The following is a 24,545-nucleotide window of genomic DNA, read 5'->3' on the forward strand; positions in this document are numbered from 1 at the left end:
GAGGACCTGAGAGTGAGTGTGTGAGTGTGCATCTTTGCGTCTGGGTGTTCATGGCTCTCTGTGAACCAGTGTACACAGGTATAAGTATGGTGTGTTCATGAGAGCATATATAGGTCTGTGTGTCTAGCTCTGTGTTCATGTGTCTCTGAGTCTGGGCATCTGCGTGTGTGTGAACTGGTGCATGTATGATTTGTATGTGAGTGGTCATGTCTATGTGTGGCCCCAGGCAGGTGCTCATGTCAGCACCATCCAAAGGCCCTGACAGCCTCATCCTGCCAAATCTACGCCCCCCTCCTCAGACAGGTCTGCCGAATTAAAGAGCCCTTTGTCCTGCTGTTGTCACCCAAAACCTTGTCACCAGGCATGGGACTAGGAAACAGCTAGAACAGAGGGACCCTTGAGCCCAGGCCCTCACCTGTTTCACCCCTCGCTGTCACCAGGGCCACTGGCTGGGGTAACTGACCCCAGGGAAAACCTATTAAGCATCCGCCTCTTCTAGTTATCTGTTATCATTCTGTCCTTGCCGTCACTGCACCGATGAGCACTCACTCTTCTTCACATAACTGAAGAAAGTTTTCTCATTACCTGCTGTTTCTGTTGCACTGGCCCTGCACGCCGCCACCTAACACCCCTTTGCAGTCACATGGTTTCTGGTTTCTTTTCCTCCTCCTTAAAACCTAATTTCTTAAGCTGACCTGATTTCCACCATTTTTCAATTTTCTCCTAAACTTGGAGTCAGCTTGTTTTTAGCCTCAGCTTCACCAAACCATTTGGAGAGGTAGTTCTGGGAAGGGCTGCTCCCCCTTCTGGGGCAGAGTCTGGGCCTGCTGGCCAGCTGTCCTGGGGAAGAGCAGGGCCCATAGGGTCACTTCTTGGCCACGTGCTTCGGTGATTGTGCAGCCTCTGAACCAATGAGTCCTGCCTGAGCTTGACAAGTTGTCTTAAGGTCATAGAAGGTGACATATGGAGAGCTCTGGGCATAGTGCCAGCACTGAATTGGGCTACCATGGGGAGCTTCTGTTCTGGCCTTGGCTTTCTGATGAACAGAGTCACAAAAAAGAACTTCGTCTTTCTCCTCATGGCTGATTCCTCCTGAGGGAACTTGGGCCCTTACTGGCCCTAGAGGGAAGCCCTGCCAGAGGCTTTCTCTTTCTGCCAAGGACCTGAAGTTGACAGGTTGGTCTTTCTGGTACTCAGCTGCAATCCTTAACTCTCCTAACTCTGAGCCTTTTCCTTCCCTATGAAGGCTTTCTTCCCTTTCTAGGACCTACTGTATCCTGCACTGTGAGCAATGCCCAGTCAGTTTTGGCTCACCTCCTTGCAAGAAGCATGGACCAGGCCTTGTGCTGGCTGGGACTTGGTTGTAATGAGGACTGGAGTACCTGTGGGAGCCATAAGATGGGTGGTGCCTGCTCAATACCTGGGACCTGGAAACCAGGTGCATGGCCTCACCCACTGCAGGAGAGCTAGGGGGATGCCCTCAGATGCCCTAATTCCTGATTCAAGCTGACTTTCTGTAAATGGAGTTGCAGAGAGTGCAGACCATATCTTGATGCCAGTCCCCTAGGAGGTCCTGGTGGGTGATACCTCAGGTTTAGGTTGCCAGAGATTTGGGGGTGTTCGTGGTATTTAATCCAGCTTCTTTCTACCTCCCTGACTCCCTGAACCCTCTGACTCCTGGACCTTAAGTAGCTGATGTCACAGGCCTTGCCCTGTGGGACTCCACCCTCTTCCTCTTTCCATCCCTATACACCTCACACTGTCAGAACAATGCTCCCAATCCCCAGGGGGAACAGCTGCAAGAGGGACTAGTTCTGGCTCTGTCCACTATCACTCATGTCCCTTTGGTGCCCGTGAACTTGGTCACTCTGGGAAGGGGCATTCTAGGCCTTCTGCTCCTGCCTTTCTGTGCTCCAGGACCCAGGGTAACCAGGGTCAATCTGGGAATCAGCCTGTGCCCAGACAGGTCCAGCTTTCTCGGAGCAGTGACATCTGCATCCCTCTGGTCCCTCCAGTCCACACACTTCACCTAGGAAACCAGGGCCAGGCATGTGAGGAACTCATCTCAGACCTGCAGCCTACCTCTGGCATCACCATGGTGCTGGTGTGGAGCAGGCTTCAGGTCTTCAGTGGAGACTGGCTGGAGTGGGCAGAGTGCTCCTCACACTCTGTTCCCACTGCCGAGTTACTCTGACACCATTGCATCCTGCCAAACACCCGAGCTAGCCTACAGAGTGGCCTATGCCAGCCCAACAATGCCTTCTGGCCCCCTCACCTGGAACATCTGTGTCCCCCAAATGCCCTTCAACCCGTACAGTGGGCTTCCTTTGGGAGCTGCCCCATTCTAGCCACATCAGCCCATAAGATGGCATACGTCAGCCTCTGATTAGAGAGACCAAGTGGCATTATGCTTCATCTTGACAGCCCGGATCAAATTACCAGTTGACTCACCTTGGCACATGATTCACCTCTCCGCTCCTTAGTTTCCTCATCTGTAAAATGGGATGATAATAATAATACTTCCTACCTCACCAGATTGTTGTGAAATCAGATTAAATGAGTTAACAAATATAAGCCACTTGCAAAAGAAGTGTCAGCATGTGGTAAACTGTCAGTCTTGATTCCTCAGTCCCACATCTCATCTTCACCAGGTACCATCATATGTAACTCCCCTCCATGGCCTCCAGTAACCCCTATTTCCTGCCCTAAACTTAGAGCAGAGGGACAAAGCTGCTCCCCTGAGTCATGGTTAGTCTGCAGATTTGCTTAGCCTCGTAGAGTGGGTTTTGTTTTTTAACTTTTATTGAGGTATAAATTCCATACAGTAAGGTCAGTGATCCTCCACAGACATATCACCCAGATCAAGAGGTTCACCCAGACTGCCTGTACCTCAGGAAGATCCTGGAGAAATGCTTCCTGCCTTTATCTTTACTGCTCTGACAAGAGGTCCTTTGGTGTACAGACTCTGGCTGCTTTTATTAAACTTCAGGTTGTGAGTCCCACTTCCAGGGTTGGTGTATCAATTTTTTACTCTGTATCGTTATATAGTATTTCAATGTATGAAGACATTTTGTAGCATATTGAACACATTTAATTAGTAGACAACAATTCAGCAAATCTTACATAAAAATACAGATATCTTAACTTCTGTTGAAACATCAGGAGCTTGGACAGCTCTAAGCCTGTGTTCCCACATGATAGCACACAGTAGGGCTGCCATCCAATTGAGCCACAGTCCCCTCTTCTCCCTACTCTGGGCTACACCTGAGGCTACTCTTTCAAGTGCATCACTAGCCCTGGCCCATCTGGGTATCTGGGCTGCGGCCCCTGGAAGATCTGAAAGGGGCAATCTCATCTCCACACCCATCTTCTCCAGTGTGGTCCATTGATCAATCGATTGAAAAAATGGCCCCAAATCCCTCCCCTTCCTGTACACATGCCCCTTCAGGAGTTCCTCCCCTTCTGCTGAGGTCTGCTTCTCCACCTATGAAATGGGGGCTTCATCATTTGACTTGTTTGGCTCATGGGACATTAGCAAATATGATAGAAGCTGGAAAATCACTGTGTGCTGGAGCTTGCTCTCTTGCTACACTTGAACCTGAGACTATATTGGGGATGAGCCTGGGCTAAACTGCAGGTGGAAGTTAAGAAGCTACATGAAGAATCAAGGCACCAAGGTCAACAGAACTGCCAACGTCCAGACATGGCTCTGAGCCACTCTAGAACTTTATGCTAACCACAGATACTTGGGAGAGCCTGGCAGACCTGGGTCAAATTAGCTCCAGCATATCCAAAATAAAAATGGTTATTGTTTTAAGCCATTGAGTTTTGAAATGGCTTGTTATGCTGCAAAAGCCAGTTGATACATTGCATTTGTTCCTTGCAACAAAACAGTGCTCATATTGAGCCCTGAAGAAATTTCTGCTCTGTCTGACAAGGCAAGTGGTTCACCCACTGTTTTGAGCACTGCCCCCATGGGAATGACTGTTCAACAGCCCTGCTCCTATGCCTGGCTGAAATCTAACCTGTTCCAGGGTTCTGTAGGATGGACTCTGCTGGCCAGCACTGGGCACTCAGGAAGGTACCTGGGAAATGCACCATTGGGTTCTTTCTCCCACACCTTTCATATATCCCCTGTTGGTGCACAGAAGCTTACCAAGAGCTCTTCCCAGAAAGCCCATCCACACCCTCCCCACACATGAGCCCTGCTGGGCTTGTCTGCTCCAACACTGGCCTTAAACATGGCATCCCCCACATACTCTGCAACAAATGGCCTGCTGTGAACCCACTGCTCCCTGCCCCAGCTGGCTCAGCTGCCAGGTGGGCTCCTTAGACCTTCATCTGAGCCCACTGTCTGACATGAGACTGAGGACACTTCACTAAATATTGAACAAGCCTGTGGTATGAGCACTACCGAATCAGAACAGAAACTATGGATGTCCAATGCCATCTTGCCCATGTCCATAGATCCTCCATGCCAGATCACAGCAGATGCACACACACGTGCATAGAGATGCACACACATGCACACCTGCACCCATGCACATGTCCTGCTGGGACCCCTTCAGTTTCATGAAGCCATAGTAGCCAGTCTAACTCTCACTCTGCTGCCTACCTATCCTCCAGGTAGCAAGGGTGTACAATGGGAAGATTGGACCAGCTACTCAATAAGGCACTCTGGTTAAATGGTTATGTCATTGCTGGCGCTTCCTTCCTTTACTGCAATTGGGTACCTTGGTGCTGCTAATTTCTGGCCTCAGTTTCAGCATCTTTGCAAATGGACTTTCCAGCTCAAAATCTCCATCTCAGTTCAGGTTGCTGGCTACAGAGCCATGTGCCTGAGTGGAGAAGGTCTCAGAGATCAAGGACAGTAATGGATAGTATCTGCCCTTCCTGCAGCTCTGAGAAGCTCCGAGGAGTAAAACACATGGCCAAGCATTGTTCTCACTCATTCAGAACCACCTTGAGGTCTTTACATACATTTTAACCCCTTCCTAAAATTCTTTTCACCTGCCTCACCCGGAAAGTGCTTCAGATCAGAAGTTTCAGATGTGGGGAAGTCTCCCCTGGCCTTCCAGAAGAGGTCAGATGATGGCCTGGGGCTCTCATAGGACAGTGTCCCTCACAAAGGTTGCACTCTGAAAATTAAGCAGAGTTGCAGTCTGACAATTACTTTCATGATGGTTTGATGAGTGTGTTTTGCACCAGACTATGTAGACTGGGTTGTTTGCCTCTGCTCACCACTGTGTCCCCATAGCCTAGTAACTGCCTGTCACACAATAGGTGCCCAGCAAATATTTGCTAGATGGATGGACTGTTGCATGAGGTCTTCTGGGCTGGGGAAGAGCTGGAAAGGGTTCTTGCAGTGAACAATCCTTCCGCCTGTCTTTCTGAGGCTGCCCTGGCCCCACCGTTATTGCTGGGCCGCACAAGTAATGGGAGATGTCAGCAAGCTGAGGGAGAGCCTCAAAGTGACAAGTGCTTCTCAGCTCCAGGCGCACTTCAGGCCCTGGCTGAATTGGCTGTTCCAGCAGCTCTGTTTCCTGAGCTAATTGGGGAAGGGGTGGGGGAACCATAGCGGGGGAAGCTCTATTCTGAGCTCAGACAAAAGGCACTGAGAACTCACTCACTCATGACAATAGTGAGCCATTCTTGTGTGTGTGTGTGTGTGGGGGGGCGGCCTGGGGAGGGGTGAGGAAAGGCAGGAGAGATGGAGGGAGATGGTATATATGTGTACATGTGGTATAGGTGTGTATGTCTTGGTCTGCCTAGGCTTGTGATTGAATTTTTGCTTGTACATGTGCATATGCTTTTGTGTCTTTGTGTAAATTCAGTCATTGCCTGTATATGTATTTACTTCTGTGTTTGTGTGAGCACATGAGTACATTTGTGCTTTGTGTGTGTCTATGTGTGTTTGTGTCTGACTTTGTGTGTCTCTGAGTACATACTTTTATGACATATATATTTGTTCCTATGTATAGATTTATTTCTGTGGGTGGTATATGTATTTATGGCCTTAATTTCTGTGTATGTGTGTGTATGTGTGTGTGTGTGTGTGTGTGTGTATGAGAGAGAGAGACAGAGAGAGAGAGACAAAGAGAGAGAGAGAGACAGAGAGACAGAGAGAAAGGAGGGTACTTGGTGAGCAGTGAAGTTATGAGTGTGTATGTGTATGTGTATGAATTTGTGTGTGTGTGTTTAGAACTCTATGTGTATATAAGTGAGGTGTGTTTAGTGAGCAATGACTGAAGTGTTTGTGTGTATCTGTATGTATGTGTGTTTGTGGGGGTATTTGTGTATATGTATGTGTGTCTGTACATGTGTGTTTGGCTATGTGTGTATACACGTATGTGTGTGGGCATGAGTAGCACTATGGATTTACCTCTGATATAGAGCTCTCCATTTCTACATGAGGATTGGAGGGCCATCACTTTCAGTGTGGGCCTAGCAATAGCTCTCACCTCTGTAGCTCCATCAGCAGCCCCCACCCCAACTCGTCTGAGGAGGGACGACCCATGGAGTTCATGGCCTCCTGATTGCCTACCTCTCCTCTGGGCTCCTGCTCCACCCTGGCCCACCTGTGCTAGCCTCTCAGCAAGCCTGGAGCCCCAAGCCAACATCCTGAGCACACTCACAGCTTTCGTAGACACCATCGCACTGGATGGTGTGGGTCCCTCTGATGACCGTGATGCCATACCAGTTCTTCCCATTGGGACCTCCTGGTAAACCCCTCATTTCAGTTCTCATGCCCATCAAGGGGCTTACCGGATCCTCGTTTTGCTAGGATGATCATGTCATTGGACACGGCCAGTTTGTGAATAAAAGGAGATGCTATTGATGGTCACACAGGGCAACAGGCACCAATCGGTACTGACCGAAGCAAATCTGGTGACAGCCACTTGCTCCGCTGTGCCCACCCAGGTCCCTGCCTCATCCTGCAGGCACCATCTCCGACCTCTCTGGAGCAGCCCTGTGGCTCTGCCTTCTCAGAGCTGAGGAACGGAGGGTGCACCGCTCCTTCATACCACACTCACGTTGGGAGCTCCTGTTCCATATGAAGCATAATGATAGGCAAATAGGAAACCAGGAGACACACCTGTTTCAGCCCTTACCCTTTCGGAGCTTGTGTTCTAATGGGGGTTCAAGGGGAAGAAGGCAGAGACACTAAACAAATAGCAACACAAATAAATGCAAAATCACACCTGCGAGAAGTACCATCAAGGGAATACAGTATCATAGGCTACAAGAGGACTTTCGAAAGGGCTCTGAAGCCATGAGGAAGGTGGGCAGCATGTTTTAGGCCCCCTGAGCACATATCTGCCCAGGTCCTGTGCCTGGTGATGGTGCGTAAGGCTGGAGAGGAAGGTGGGCTTTGGGAGTGTGGAGGGGATGGACGTTCTGAAGGGCTCGGCAGTAATCAATGTGGGCATCTTTTCTCCTATGGCTGTGTTGAGGAGGGAAATATTGGCAGGTAGGGAGGCCAAGAGGAGCAAATGCAGGGGCAAGGCCTGACCGGGTGCCAAGGACAATGCTGGGGCTGGAGGGAAGCAGGGATGGGTGGAAGGAAGGGTCAGGGACAGTGCCTGGACTTTGGGCTCATCATGCAGGGCCCAGCCACACTGTGGCTGTTTGAAAACACCCTGGGCTTGGTTTGGGAACAGATGAGCTGTGGCTTGTCTGGGGCAGGCAGGGGATGGCCTTGGTCCAGAGGGACAGAGAGGAGCCCCAGGGGGTCATACTTGCCTGGGCATGAGCTGCCAGGGCTGAGCCCTGAGGTAGCCGCAGAGTCCAGGCCATGTTGTCAGTAAGACAACATGGTATCCTTTGTGTTTTTCTTGCCGAAATTGTCATGAGTGAGTGAGAGGGGTCCTTGCTCTTCCGGGGACAGCCTCACAGATCCCCTGGGGCATCAAGATGGGCATTCTCTCCTCTGCTCTGCAATGGGCTCTGAGTTGTGGGACTACATCAGAACAACCTCCACGTCAGTAGGGCAAAGTCTGTCCCACAGAGCTGGTCAGACTGTCAAAAGTCACAGCTGGGGCACCTCTGTCCTCTGGAACACCTCTGTCCTCTGGGGCCCGTGGGTTTCCCGGCTCTTTGGACCCAGTGCCCTTATTTAGTGGATAGGACACTTGGGCTCTGGGATAGGTGGTGCCAGGCGCAAGAAAGGGCTTTGCAATGGCTGCTGTGGTGCTATGAATGGTGGCTGCTGTGAGCTTACAGCTGCCCCTTCTCCCATTGCCCCAGGCTGATAGGTCCCCCTTGCTAAGAGGCCTCTGGGGGGTTAGAATTTCCATCGTCCCCGGGGGGTGGCAGGTGTCCTACAGTCCACCAAAAATGAACTGACATGAGATTCAGGGTTCAAGACTCTCGTCTCCTTGCCAGGGGTGGGGCTGCTCTGTGCTATTCAGGTTGCATTGCTCTGCGGGATCCAGTGGAGGCAAAGGCAGCTGAAACCCCATCCCTTGTCCTCTCCCCTTTTCACTCCTCTGCTTCCCCAGAAAATCACCAACACAAGATCCCCCATGGGGTCTGCCCCTAGGAAAGCCACCCAGATGCCTGACACAATTTGTTGGAATTGTGTGGAATAAGGAAGAACACATGAATGGACTGGCCTGCCTAGGGCTGGCACAGGCTCTAGAAATGGAGCTGTTGGGGCATTTGGTGGCACTGCTCTTCTTCATAGGAGAAGAAAGTCAGGAAGGGAAGGAGGGCGGCCTGTACAGGGCCTGGTCTTCACAAGGCTTATTCTCTAAAAAATAATCTTATTAAAAAATAAAAAAATCATTTCTCAGATCAGGGTTCAAAAAAGAGAAGAAAAGGAAAATGGGGAGAGGGGAGCAGAACTCAAGGAAGCCGGTGTCTCATGCTTACCTAGGAGAAGGTGCCTTAAATGAATGAGAAGGTCATGTTTGCTCCAAACCTGAGAACCCTGGGATGGAGACACTGCCCGGCCAGCCTCTCTCGGCCCCTCAGAGCTGCAGGATAAGAAGCTCACTGACTAGAGTTCTCAGGAATGGGAGCATGTCCCCAAGAAAGGGCACAATATAGGTGGTTCTAGGGTACTGGATCCACCTTCCTGAGAGAGTAAGATTTGGGGGCCATGTGTCTCCTCCACGTCTATGTCCCCCAGGCATGGTCTAGACAAACCATGGCATGATCAATGGATGGACGAATGGATGCAACCACTGGGGAGCTGCTTTGCTTTCTTCTACAGCCAGCAAAACTCAGGGTCCCAGAGGTGAGTCCTTGTAAAGGGAGGTGGGCCTTTTGGAGCTCATCCTTGCAGAGAAAGGGGTCCCTGGGGTCCACCCTAGGAGCTTTAGAATGCAGTAGAGCATCTGAAAAAGGATCTTGAAGGAAGAGGCAAAAGGGGGTGAACAAAGGCCAGCAAAATCAGGGCTGAAATGTGACCCTGTTGACCAATGTCTAAGAAAGACATTCCTCCCTCTCCTTTGCCTTTCCCTTTCTCTCCCCTTGCCACCGCCATACCCCTGTTCCCCAGCTCCCTGCTGCCTTCCCTGCTCTGTCCTCTGCCAGCATAGCTGTTTGGGGACAGCTTAGTGAAAAATCCAAGTGACACACAGTTCCGTGCCCACCGCTAACCAGATGCCCCTACGGGCCCACCCATCTCAGAAGTGCCCTTGCTTGGAGAGCTCTGCAGTGATTGGTCCCTGCCTGGCCAGCCCTGCTCCCACCCATCCTGGTCAGAATATCAGGGTGCTCCTGGCATCAGGAAGGCCTTGACTGAGGGACAGCCTCACAGGTCCACAGGCTGAGAACACATCGCTTAACTTCCCCAAGACTCAGTTTGCACATCTGTTCAGCAGGAATAATAATGCCCAGATAGAGAGGTCATTGTGAAGGTTAAAGGTAATGGGGTTGGGCATCAGTTGCTGTCTATCAGGCCCTGGGTCCTGTGTAGGTGAAGGGATTGGGGTAGTGAGGCTACAGCTTCCAGCAACAGGGTTAGGTAGGAGCAGTCATGAGGGTAAGTGAGCAGGCGAGCCCTGAGGGTGCCATGGAGACTCTGGAGTGGTGAGTGCCCTCTCCTGTGGTGCCAGAGGCTGTGTGGTTGGGAGTGGGGGGTGGGGTCCCAGAAGTGGGATTGACTGAGGGTGGGGGTGGGGTTTCCCTAGAGCTGAGTTTGGGGATTAGAGATAGGAGTGAGTCCAACTCCAGTGAGAAGGCCCTGCCCCTGTGCCTGGGCATAGGCTGGAGGGAGACCTAGGGGTGGTAGGCTATGGTCTTGTCTCACCTTCCCAATTCTCTTGCCAGTGGTTTCCACGCTGGCACCTCAGGACCCTCTGGGCATTGCAAAGCTCCACCTGAGAGCCGAGGCCATAGCTCCCACCTTGTCTGTGGGCAAGACTCCTAGAGGCTCAGTCCATTAAGGACAATAGAGCTACTCTGCCTTATGGGATTAGGGCCTTAAGTGGGCAAATGGCACAAATCTGTGCTCAGAGATGCCCTGCCCCCGGGACCCTCGGGCTCTACAGGAACCTCTCCAAGTCTCTGGTTTCTCTTTGTAAATTTGTAAATTAGGGGGTGGTGCAATAATAGAGCCCAGGTCCTAGGGCTTTAGAATAAATGAGTTTTCTGTGAAGAGCTGGGCACATAGGTAACCCCACTTTCCCTGTCCATCCTCTTCATGAGCCACTGGAGGTAGCCTGAGATAGCCACATGTGGGAGATTCTACAGAACAGTGTCTTATGGAACTTTCTATATATTGGACATGAGGTTCCTCCTTAAGGGGTAGAATCTCATTGAGCTAATGGGGAAACTGAGGGCCAGGTAGAATAGCTTCTCTAAAGCCTCCTCACCAAATACAGGTGGCCTGCCTGCAGTTCCTACAAGAAGGATAATTTGGCTTTGAGCCCTGCTGGGAACTGTCTTTCCTAGAAAAACCCTGCCAAGAGGCTGCAGGCAATGCAGGCATTCAAGGTGCCAGCACTGACTTCCTGCTGACAAGCAAGCCTGGGCAATAGACCTTGGCTACCTCCCCTAAACCAACAGTTATTGCCACAGATAAGAGCAGAGTAAACAGAAAGTCCTTTAATGGATTTACTAACATCTGTTCTCTATAGACACCAAGCCAAGTGGGGACCTCAGCATGCATGGAGGCAGCATACCGGTCATGGGTCCCTGATGGCCACTATCCACCTGAGCCTTCCTGGGGAAATCTGTCCCTCTCCAGGCTCAGGTTCCTCATCTGTAAAAAAAAAAAAAAACAGTCCCCATTAGATGACCTTTAGAAGGAGCTGGCATTCTGTAAGTTGATATGTGGATATGTGCAGTATGCGTGCGTGCGTGCATGAATATACATGCACGTGCAGGCACATGTATACACACACACGATCTTCATTGGGAAAGTCAACTGTTGAGCACAATGTTTTAAAATGTGCTTATTTATTTGGTTTGTCTTTACCTCGCCTCCTAGATGCCTTTATAAATATTTATCAGTGTTGCTGCAGTGACATTTCTTGGGATGTGATGAGAATGGGAAGGGAGGACAAGATGTTGAAGAGGAACTGACAAACTAAGGAAAAAGGGACAGGCCACAGACCTAGTGGTGGGTGAGGAAGGAGCCAAAGGTCAGGGCTCCCAGGAGAGGAAGAGCGGGCCTTGACTCGGAGACCTGACCCAGGATCCACCAGCTTGCATTTGAAAGTGGGACCTAAATTTCAGAGCATCAGGTCAAGCTGAGTCAGGCTATGAAAGCCATTTGACTTATGCCACAGCTGATTGTCCATCTGAATATTTACTTATTCAACACCAACAGTTAACACCGACTTGCTGTACGCCCATCACTATTTTGAATATTCACTTATTTAATTCTTACAAACAACTCCACGATGAAAGGACTCATCTCTCCATTTTACAGATAAGGAAGCCAAACCACTGAGAGTTAGTTACCTGACTTCTCTCTCCTCCTCTGCTCAGCTGCCTTGTTTTCAGCTAGTGTCATCACTTGTTGGCTGGTCCACAACAGTGTCTTCCCTCCGTGGGCTCCCTCTCCCCACTGCTCTCTTCCAACCAGCCTCCCCATGTAGAGAGGCCCTGGTTACACTTAAATCAGAGCAGGCCCTCCTCTGCTGAAAGGCACCACTCAAAATGTTTGTGTGTGACCTGCTTACCTGGGAACTCTCTGCCATCACTCCCATCTTCACTCTTGGTCTCTTATCTCTCCCCTAGCTGGCCTCCTTGCTATTCATCCCACTTGTACCGCCTTTTCTGTTTCACTTCCTCCACGCTTTCCCTCTAATGCTACCTTTTTATCAAGGCCCACTTTGGACAACTTATTTAAAATTGCAACTCCACCTCAGGACTCTCAACCCCTTCCCTGCTTTATTTTTCTCTACAACACTGTCGCTTCCTGATATACTCTATAATTTAATGTTTTGGGGGTTTTTTGTCAGCTTTCCTCAGAACATAACATCCATATATAGAAGGATTCATGTCTATTAATCGTGTCCTCTGCTCCTATCACAAGGGGTCTGGCATGTAGTAGGCACTCAAAAATATTTGCTGAATAGATGGTTGGATGGATAATAGGTGGATACATGATGTATGTATGTATAATAGATGGATGAATGATGTATAGATGAATGAATAGATGATGAATGGGGGGATGGATGCATGAATAATGGATGGATGGATAATAGATTGATGGATGGATAAATGGATGATAGATGGATGAATGATGATGATGAATGGATGAATGGATGGACAATGAATGATGGATAGATGGATGGATGGCTTCTAGGTCCTAATTATCCACTGCCTAACCTGCTCACTGTGTAACCCTAGTCCAGTTGGTCAACCTCTATAAGTGTGCCTTGTAACATGGAAGTGGTGGAGATATGGTTTAATGTGGTGACCTGGCAACCTAGGCATAAGTTTTGTTTGGATCACACAGTGTTTTAAACAAAAAATAAGATTTTACATAAAGATCTAGATTCCAGCTATATGTAAAAAGATGGTTCTCCTATTTTGGCAGTTGCTATCTGCCATCCTCGCAATATCTGGCTATAGTGAGAGAGGCTGCCTCAGTTGGTGGAGCTTGCACCCTTATCTCTCCACATGCCCTGCAAGCTCTGCCCAGTCATGCCTGACCCACATAAGCAAGTGAGACTCTGGTCTAGTTAAAGTATGTATATCTGAGGAGAACATTTCTGGAAAGGGATAGATCAGACATTAGTTGAGTACTACCTGTGAAATTGATGCTTTATGTTTCTTAATGTCTTTGGCTTGGTTCTCTACAGTCAGGCAGGGATGCTGGTGACACAGTTCAATGGAACAATGAGTGAGCATGACTTCCCATGGAGAACTGTCACATTTTAAGAAGGAATTCTCAGTACATCTTGCTTCCTTGGAGGAGTGGCACTAGCCCATTTTGGATGGTAATGTTGGGGTTACAAGGGTTACATACCTTCCCCAAGATCACACCTGTGAATGGCAGAGTGGACTCATGAGTCCAGGTAGGTCTGACTTCCCAGCCTGACTCTCCCACCCCCGTATTAGCTACCTCTGGTTAGGATGCCCCAGAACTTTGGGATCCCAGGCCATCTTCAGCTCTGGCACTTAAAAATCTCTTATTCTATCTTCTCCTGGAAGTCTTTGTTGACTTTCATTCCCATTAATGACTTCTTTGTGGGAAGACTCTTAAAACTTTTTTATTGATTTATTATACAAGTGTAGCAAAGTGTACACATTTTCAGTGTACAGCTCCAAGATGGTTTCCATATATAGACTCCTGTATAAGTCTAGGTTAAGATGGAAAACACAACTTGCAATAATATTTTTTGAATTTGTTATTTTTAAACATTTGCTGTCTCCCTCTTAATGGTTGGGCTAGCTGTGTTCCCATGATATCCCCTTCACCTTCGGGGTGCCTGGCTTTCTCTAAGATGGCACTTAGTAAGTCTTATTTGAGGGAAAGTGTGAGAAGCTGCCTTGGGGATAGGAACAGTCTCCTGCCTCAGCTGGACCGTCCAGGGCAGGGGATGAACAGGGCCTGTGGTCTGAGGTGGGATAGCTGCAGGATCATTTATTCCTTCAATAACTCCAACTAAAAACTTTATTTTCCTTTATCTGGCTTCAAGCATTGATGGGATCACTTAACATTGAAAAAAAAATGCCAGTTATCCTCCAATCTATGTGTATCTTTGTGACTGAGAGCTGGGATAGGGCTTCTTAAACAAAATTCTAAAAGTACAGGCTGTGAAAAAAAAGTGGGTAAATATATTGACATCAATATTAAGGATTTCTATTCATCGAAGGACACTGAAGGAATTTCCTAGACATGTGGCTGTAATGTCTAAAACTGATAAGACTCTAGAATCTATCTATACTGGTCTGTATACCTACTGACTGTCTAGTATTTTATCTACAAGGGAAACTCCTGAAAATCAATAAGAACAACAGAGGAAAACAGACAAATGTGACAAGGCATTACAGGAAACCCAGAAGCAAACAGGCTTCAACTTAACACCACTAAAAAAACACAGATTAAGACGACAAGAAGTCATTGTCACCTGCCAAATTGGCAAAAAGGGGATTGTTGGATGACGTTGAGTGTGGTGGGGCAGAGGGCCACACAAACCTCATGTGGGAATGCAGGTGGGTATGGCTCTTGGGAGGGAGATACACAGGGCCTACTCAAGTTGAATATGTGCACATGACTTAAGCCAGCAAGCTGCTCTGTACACACCCTGGGACACCTCACGCATGCATGAGGGGCCTGTGCAATGGCCTGTGTGATGAGGGGGTATACAAGATCCTTTACGGGGTGGGGAGTGAAGGCAATGGGGAGGTGGGGGGATAAAGTTGCAGCAGACAACCCAGCCCCCTGACAACATGGAGCAATCTTAAAAATAATTTTTTGTTTTTTTTTGCTGGGTTGGGAAAAAGATACAGCATGAAGTTTAAACAGAATATTATTTATGTACATTAAAAATATACAGAAAAGAGCACTGCTCTTTTTGAAAGCACACATACAAATCACATGAATTGAATACAGGCTGGTAACCTTTGGGTAGTGGAGCAGAAAGGGGGTAAAGGGAATAATGAAAACTAAAAAGAGGAAAATATTTTAGGGCATGACAATGCTAACTAGCTATAAGTTGAGGAGTATGGTTAATGCATCCTTCTATACCTGGGGTCTGACTTCCAAAAAAACAAACACACAAACAAAACCATAGACAATCAAAATTACAGCAGGATTTTAAAAATGAACATAATAAACTCATTCTAAAATTTATATATCAGAATATAATTATTTAAATAGTGAAGCCTGTTTTGAAAAAGCCAAGAAGGCCAACTTGTCTTCTTGCAAAGCTATGGTCATAAGAGAGAGGAACCCTTATGGAAATAGAACATGAGTCTAATCAGGCCCGGTGCAGGGGTGGCTCCAGGACTCTGTTGAATGAAGCTGCTCTTCCTTGTGCTCAGTGGACTTGATCTGTATTTGTGCAGTGAGCTGTGATTGAGCATCTACTCTGTGCAGCCCCAGGGCTGGTGCTGGAATACAATGGTGAGCACAGCAGACTCCTTTTGTGCTCATGTTGCTCCCAGTGCAGAGGATGGGGCAGAAATAGTCACACAGACACTTTCAAATAGTGATAATGGGTCCTGATGAGAAATAGGGGGTTGGGGGCCCAGGAAGCGGGTAGTGTGGTGAGGTGGTTCAGGAAGCTTCCCTGGAGAGGTGGTATTTGCTTGAGATCTGAAAGATGAGCCTGTATACACTAGGTGAGGCATGTAGTGGGGGTGGGGTGAGGAGTGCTCCGCGGAAAAGAGGTATGTACAGAGTCTTGCCCAAAGCCAGAAAGGTGGGATGAATTTGGGAAGGTGGGGTGGAACCCTGCCTTAGGAAGAGTCTGGAGTGCCCCTGAAGGCCTTAAGCCCTATGTCCTCATTTAACCCCTATCACTTTTCTGTGGGTAGCCTTTATATCCCACAGCTGCCTCTCAGAACCATAATAAACTCATAGGGTTTTAGAGCTGAAAGACCTATATTTCAGATGAGGAAACTGAAGCTTGAAGAGATGAGATAGTGGTAGAGCGGGTAAGGGAAGAGGGTCTTATGGAACTGTGCATAGCCTCCCTAGATCTCCTGGCCTCCAAATAATCCCTGTCCTTGGCCTGGCATACCCAGCCCCACTGCACTGGCAGGTGGGACCCTAGGTACTTCCTCTCTACTATGATTTGTATCTGTGGGAGAGCTGTTCATCTTAAATAAATATGTTTTTAATAATCTCCAAGTATTTATGGAGCATAAAACTATCAGACAGAAAGAATGTAGACAGGGATTTCAGGAGTCACTTCCTGGATGCTGCTCAGAGAGAGTCATTATTAAATATGCTCCCAGCAGGACAGCTTACTTTTTGCTGCTAGGAACAAACAGAAGACTTGGGTGATTATCATCTTCAAGTATTTTTAATGAGTCAGTTTTGGTTATTTAACCTATAATAACCACTTAATAAACATAGTAAGTTACTTGCATATTTAGGACTATTCTTTGCTCCTCCCTACCCCTCCTTGGGCCACTTGTGTTCTTGAGGTTTTGACAGAAAGTCCCAGAGAGGATGTTCTGCCCCCCAGGCCCCTGCTGCACAGGTCCTGACATCTAGGGGGCACAGAGTCAGGTTGGGGACTTGAATGAAGCAAGGCCTGGCCGTGGGGCCTGTGCCCTCTTTTGTGCCTCAAGTAGCGGTAGGTGTGCCCCTTTCCCAGCACCAGCAGAAAGGATAGGAGACAGCCAAGAGAATGAGGCAGACCATCTGGGTCCCAGGTTGGCGTGACAGGCCACCCCCCCCCCCATTTCCGTGGGTCAGGTTGGGCCACCTAGCATTCTCTCTGAATTGAGGCTCTTGTCCCACAAGCCTGTCTCCTTCCACTTCCCTTCTCTATGGTGAGCTTCCCACCCAGCATATTTACCTCATCATTCATGCTCAGTCCTCACAACACAACAGACTCTCACAGATTTTCAAAGAACTGTTGAATGAAGCTGCTCTTTTAACCCATATGAAATAGCTGCTGCTCTTACCACCTTATCACTGGCCATCAGAATCTAACATTTATTGAGTATTTACGATGTTACTGGTGCCATTCTAAGCACTTGACAAATATTCACTCACTTTATCCTCCCCACCAAGCTATGAGGTAGGAACTATTATTATCTGCTTTTACAGATGAAGAAACAGTCTCGGTCTCTTGCCCACTTGGTGTTTACAAGTAGTACAGCTAGAATTATAAGCCCTGGCCATTAACTATACTCCAATATCTAGCCCATAAGTTTCTGGTTTTCTTTGAACCATCCCAATGTTTAACAACTTATGTCTTAGTCAGCTCAGGCTCCTATAATAAAAAACTATAAAACTGCATGAATTAACTAACTGACATTTACTTCTCACAGTCTTGAAGCTAGGAAGTCCAAAATGGAAGTGCCAGCAAATTTTTTTCCTAGTGAGGGGCCTCATCCTGGTTTGTAGACCGCCGCCTTCTCAATGTGCCTTCACATGGCTATGACGCAGAGTGCTCTGGTCTCTTCCTTTTCTTATAAGGACACTAATATCTTCACGGTGTCCCCACCCTCATGACCTCATCTGGCCCTAATCACCTCCTAAAGTCCCCCTTCCAAATGCCATCGAATTTGGATTTAGGGCTTTAACATATGAATTCTGGAGAAGATAAAAACACTCAGTCCATAATGGTTTAAAACAATGAAATCACTTTATCTTTATCTCTCCTGATTCCTGGCATAGATGGATGGGCTCACCTGAGTGGTTCTCGCTCAAAGTCTCTCACATAGCTGCAGTCAGATGGGGACAAGGGACAAGTCATCTTGAAGCTCCCTCCCACATCAGTGGTAAACAATGGCCGTCAGCTAAGACAGTGATGAGGTTCTGTGCGGTTCTTCCTTCTTCTTGATAAAGTGGTTGGGTTTCCAAAGCAAATGTCCAAAGAGGATCAGGTGGACATGGGACTACTTCTTGTGAACCAGCCTTGAACATCACATAATACTACTTCTGCTGTAGTCATAGGCTTCCTGGATCAAGGTGAGGAAACACAGACTTCACCTGCCGGATAGGAGATGTGTCAATATCTCACTGCAAAGAGAGTGTGTGGATTGCGGATCCTGTTATGTCATCTTGTAGGGTACCATTATCTGCATGTGATGGTCTACTAAGTGCCAAATATGTAGCTAAGCAACCATACTGCAAAACGTCAACCCAAAACTATAATCCTCACTGCTACTCCCAGACATGGTGGCATCCTTAGTCTTGTCTTCCAGATAAGGAAGACAGAGATTTGATGAGGGGCATGCCTAGTTAGTGGTTAGGGCTGCACCCTGGTTTGAGCAACCCAAGTTCATGCAGCCACCTAGCTTGTAAAAAGAAGCTAAGGTGAGGGAGTTGAGATGGTTTCACAGTTCCTCCTCACCACAGAGCTTCTCCCAGGAAAATCTCAGCTGGTGGATTATGGCATTGGCACAGTATTATTCAGAGCCCCCCAAAAGAGATGAGCCTACATTGTGAGTGTCTCAGATAACCTGTCAGGATGCAAACAGAGAATAGGAAAATTTTATCATAAAAATAACATAAACTTTATGTAGACAAGAGAACACATAGGTATAATTTAGAAAATGTGTATATATATTGGTGAGCATGCTCAAATTTTTTATCTACTGGAGCTGTGAGACAAAATGTGATAGACATCAAGGAAATACAAATTAAGATTATATGAGATATTGCCACACCACAGAAAAATGGCTAGAACTAAAAGGACATATCTGCACTCACCACTATATTCAACATCGTGCTAAAGATTCTAGCCAGAGAAATTAGGCAAGAAAAAATTAAAAAGAAATAAAGGAAATAAATAAGAAATAAGTAAATAAAGAATATAAGAAATAAGCAAATAAAGAAAATAAAAAGATATGAAGAAAAAAGAAAGACATGTCAGCACAATTTACAATAGTCAAGATATGGAAGCAACCTAAAATACCCATCAACAAATGATTGTATAAAGAAGTTATGGTTGATATATACAATGAAATATTACTCAACCATTAAAAAAATTGAAATCCTACCATTTGCAATGACATGGATAGATCTAGAGGTTATTATGCTGAATGAAATAAGTCAGAGAGAGAAAGATAACTACCATATGATTTCACTTATATGCAGAATCTAAGGAACAAAAAGAACAAACTAATCAAAAACAAACTCATGAATATAAAGGACAACTGGTGGTGGCCAGAGGGGGAGAAGGGTTGAAGGCCTTGGAGAAAGGTGTGAAGAGTTAAAGAAGTACAAATTAGAAGTTGATGAATGCTCAATCCAAAAACGTTGGCTCATGGAGCTGGGGAGCACGGCATAGGAAATGCAGTTAGCGTTAATGTAATGGCTAGGTGGAGAGCCAGAAGAGAGAAAGAGCAATTAGGGGGATCATTTTATAAGCTATATAAATGTCTAACCAATGTACTATATAGTTGAAACTAATAAGATAAAATTTTAAAAACAGAATAAAGGATATATGCCAACAATTGGACAATCTGGAAGAAATGGACACATTCCTAGATACATACAATCTCCCAAGACTGAGTCAAGAAGAAATAGAAAATCTGAACTAACCAATTACCACCAATGAAATATAATCAGTAATCAAAAACTTTCCCCAAAACAAAAGTCCTGGACCAGATGGCTTCGCAGGCAAATTTTACCAAACACTCAGAGGAATTATTACCTATTCTTCTCAAACTATTCCAAAAACTTCAAGAAGAGGGAAGTCTCCCTAACTCCTTTTACGAGGCCACCATTACCTTGATTCTAAAGCCAGACAAAGACATTACAAAAAAAGAAAACTTTTGGCCAATATCTCTTATGAGCATTGACGCAAAAATCCTCAACAAAATATTTGCAAACCGAATTCAGCACTACATTAAAAATATCATATACTATGATCAAGTTGGATTTATTCCCGGGATGCAAGGCTGGTACAATATCTGCAAATCAATTAATGTGATACATCACATTAACAAATTGAAAGATAAAAACCATATGATCATATCAATAGATGCATAAAAAACATTTGACAAAATTCAGCTTTCATTTATGATAAAAAACACTCAGCAAAGTGGGAATAGAGGGAGCATACCTCAACATAATAAAGGCCATATATGAGAGACCTACAGCTAACATCATACTCAATGGGGAAAGGCTAAAAGCATTTTCCTTAAGATCAGAAGCAAGACTTTCACCACTCCTCTTCAACATTGTATTGGAAGTTTTAACCACGGCAATAAGACAAAAAAGAGGAATGAAAGGCATTTGAATTGGAAAGGATGAAGTAAAACTCTCATTATTTACTGATGACATAATATTATATGGAGAACCCCAAAGAGTCCACCAAAAACCTGTTAGAACTATTCAATGAATTCAGTAAAGTAGCAGGTTACAAAAGAAATATTCAGAAGTCAGTTGTATTTTTATACACCAATGATGAACTTTCAGAAAGAGAAAGTAAGAAAACAATCCCATTTACAATTGCATTGAAAACTATAAAATACCTGGGAATCAAATTAACCAAGAAAGTAAAAGACCTGTTCTCAGAAAATTATGTCATTGAAAAAAGAAATTGAAGAAGATACAAATAAATGAAAGCATATACCATATTCATGGGTAGGAAGAATCAACCTTGTTAAAATGGCCATCCTACCTAAAGCAATCTATGGATTCAATGCAATCCCTATCAAAATACCAATGACAGTTTTCAGAGAGCTAGAACAAATAATCCAAAAATTTATATGAAGCCATAAAAAACCCTGAATAGCCACGGCAATCTTGAGAAAGAACAAAGTTAGAGGTATCACAGTACCTGATATCAAACTATACTACAAGATACAGTAATCAAAACAGCACGGTACTGGCATAAAAACAGATATATTGCTGGTGGGACTGCAATGGGACAGAATAGAGATTCCAGAAATAAATCCATGTCTATATGCTCACTTAAGATAAGTTTCTTCAATAAATTTTGTTGGAAAAAAAAGCTGGACATCTTACACTGTATACAACAATAGACTCTAAATGGATTAAAGACTTAAATATAAGACCTGAAACTATAAAATTTCTAGAAGAAAACATAGGCAGTAAACTATCTGATATTACTAACAGGTATTTTTTTTCAGATATATCTTCTAGGGCAAGGGAAACAAAAGAAAAAATAAACAAATGGGACTACATGTAAACTAAAAAGGTTTTGTACAGCAAAGGAAACTGTCAATGAAACAAAAGACAACCGACTGTTTGGGAGGAGACATTCATTAATGATATATCTAATAAGGGGCTAATATCCAAAATATATAAAGAACTCATACAACTCAACAACAACAAAAAACAAACAATCCAGTTAAAAAATGATCAGAAGTCCTGAACAGATACTCTCTAAGGAGGAAATACAGATGGCCAACAGACATATGAAAAGATAGATGCTCAAAGTCACTAATCATCAGAGAAATGCAAATTAAAACCACAATGAGCTATCATCTCACACCTGTCAGAATGGCTATCAGCAATAAATCAAAGAATAACAAGTGTTGGCAAGGATGTGGAGAAAAGGGAACTCTCATATATTGCTGGTGGGACTGCAAATTGGTACAGGCACTATGGAAAACAGTCTGGAGGTGTCTCAAAAAATCAAAAATGTGTATAACTTTTGACCCAGCAATTGCACTTCTTGGTATTTATCCAAAGAAAACCAAAACAATAATTTATAAAGATCTATACACACCTATGCTCATGGCAGCACAATTTACAATAGCCAAGATATGGAAGCAACCTAAATGCCCATCAACAGATGATTGGATAAAGAAGTTATGGTTCATGTATACAATGGAATATTATTCAGCCATTAAAAAAATGACATCCTATCATTTGCAAAGACATGGATGGACCTAGAGGTTACTAAGCTCAGTAAAATAAGTCAGACAGAGAAAGATAAATACCACATAATTTAACTTATATGTGGAATCTAAGGAACAAACTAATCAAAACCAGACTTAAAAATATAGTGGACAATTTGGTGATGCAGCGATAGGCAGAGGGGAGGGTTTTGGGGGGCTGTGAGAAAGGGGTGAAGGGTTAAAGAAGTACAAATTAGTAGTTGATAGTTGGTCATGGGGATGGGGAGCATGGTAGAGGGAATGCAGTCAGCATTAATGGATGGCTAGGTGGAGGGCCGGGGGAGGGAGGGAGCAAATGGAGGGGGGTGTTCATTTTATGAACTATATCGATGTCTAACCAATGTACTGTATACTTGAAACTAATTTAAATAAATGAAGTTTTTTAGAAATAAAAGAGAATAAAAAAGTGTGTAAAGAAAGTAAAATTATTTCTATTCATAAACAACATACTTTTGCATTCTGAAAACTCTAAGGAATTCATAAAAGTAACTTAATGTAAATAACTATACAGCTATAACTCTATAAATAAATATCTATAGAACTATTAACAAGATATTATCAAAATAACTATAGAGCTAAATTACAGGTTAAGTAATGTTATAGGATACAAGATCAATATACAAAGATCAAACCTATTTTTATATACTAACAATGAACAATCTAAAAATGAAATTAAAAGACACAACTTTACTTATAATAGTATTCAAAAGAATAAAATACTTAAGAATAAATTTAACTAAAGAAGTGTAAAACTTGTACACTAAAAACTACAAAACATTGTTGAAAGAAATTAGAGAAGACCAAAATAAATAGAAAGACAGCCCATGTTCATAGATTGGAAAACTTAATATTATTAGGAGGCACTACTTAATATTATTAGGAGGCACAAATTGTTCTACATATTCAACAGAATCCCTATGACAGTCCTTTTTTGAAGCTGCCTTTTTTTTTTTGATGAATTTAGCAAGCTGAACCTAAAAGTCTGAATTAGTCAGGATTCTCCAGAGTAACAAAACCAATAGGATGCCTATCTATCTATCTATCTATCTATCTATCTATCTATCTATCTATCATCTATCTATCATTCTATTTATGACAGAAATTTATTTTAAGGAATTGACTTACATGATTGTCAGAGCTGGAAAGTCTGAATTCTATAGGTCAGGCCCTCATGCTGGGAACCTAGGAAAGAACTGATATTGTACCTGGAGTCCAAAGGCGGTCTGGAAACATAATTCCTTCTTTCTTTGGGGACCTCAGTCTTTTTATCTTAAGGCCTTCAACTTATTAGATAAGGCCCATCTGCATTATGGAAGATAATTGGTTTTACTCAAAGATTATTGATTTAAATATTAGTCATATAAAGAAATACCCTCACAGTAACATATAGCCTGGTGTTTGACCAAAAACTAGGCACCCGGTTAAACTGATACACAAAATTAACCACTTTAATTTATATGGAAATATAAGGGATCCAAAATAGCTAAGCCAATCTTTAAAAAGAACAGCTGGAGGCTCACACTTCCCAATGAAAATCTTATAACAAAGCTACAGTAATTAAGACAATATGGTTCTGAAATAAAACCAGACAAATAGACCAATGGACTAGAATTGAGAGTCCAAAAATACATCTTTACATTTATGATCGAGTGATTTCAACAAAGGTGCCAAGTCCATCTTTTCAACAAGCAGTCTTGGAACAACTGGCTATCAATATGCAAAACAATGAAGTTGGACCCATATCTCACAGCATATATAAAAATTATCTCAAAATGAAGCAAGATCTAAATGTAAGAGCTCTCGGAAGAAAACAGAGATGTAAATCTTTACAGATTTAGCAATGGTCTTACATATGATGCCTAAAGCAAAAGCAACCAAAGAAAAAATAAATTGGATGTCATCAAAATTAAAAAATTTTGTGCTTCAAAGAACACCATGAAGAAAGTGGAAAAGCAATCTACATAATGGGAGAAAATGTTAGATACATGTCTGATAAGGGAAATGTGTCTAAAATATATTTAAAAATTTATGTCAACAACAAAAAACAAATAACTCATTTTTAAAATGGGCAAAGTACTTGAATAGACATTTTTCCAAAAATATACAAATGGCTAATAAGTATATTAAAAGATGCTCAACAGCATTAGCCATCAGGGAACTGCAAATCAAAACTGCATTAAAATACCTCTTTATACCCACTAACTAATATGACTGTAATTCAAAAGACAGACATTAACAAGTGTCGGTGAAGATATAAAGAAATGGAGCCCTTATACACTGCTGGTGGGCATAAAATGGTGCAGCTACTGTGGAAAACAGTTTGGCAATTCTTCAAAAAGTTTAACATAGAGTTATCATAGAATCCAGCATTTCCCCTCCTAGGTATATGCTGGAGAGTACTGAGAACATATATCTACACAAAGGCTTATACACAAATGTTCACAGCAGCATTATTTACTATAATCAAAAAAAAAAAAGAAAAAGAAAGAAAGAAAGAAAGAAAGAAAGAAAGAAAGAAAGAAAGAAAGAAAAAGGAAACAAATGTCCACCAGCTTATAAATAAACAAGACATGATG

Source organism: Rousettus aegyptiacus, unplaced genomic scaffold (genome assembly GCF_014176215.1).
Source record: "Rousettus aegyptiacus isolate mRouAeg1 unplaced genomic scaffold, mRouAeg1.p scaffold_m13_p_12, whole genome shotgun sequence".
Taxonomy (NCBI): Eukaryota; Metazoa; Chordata; class Mammalia; order Chiroptera; family Pteropodidae; genus Rousettus; species Rousettus aegyptiacus.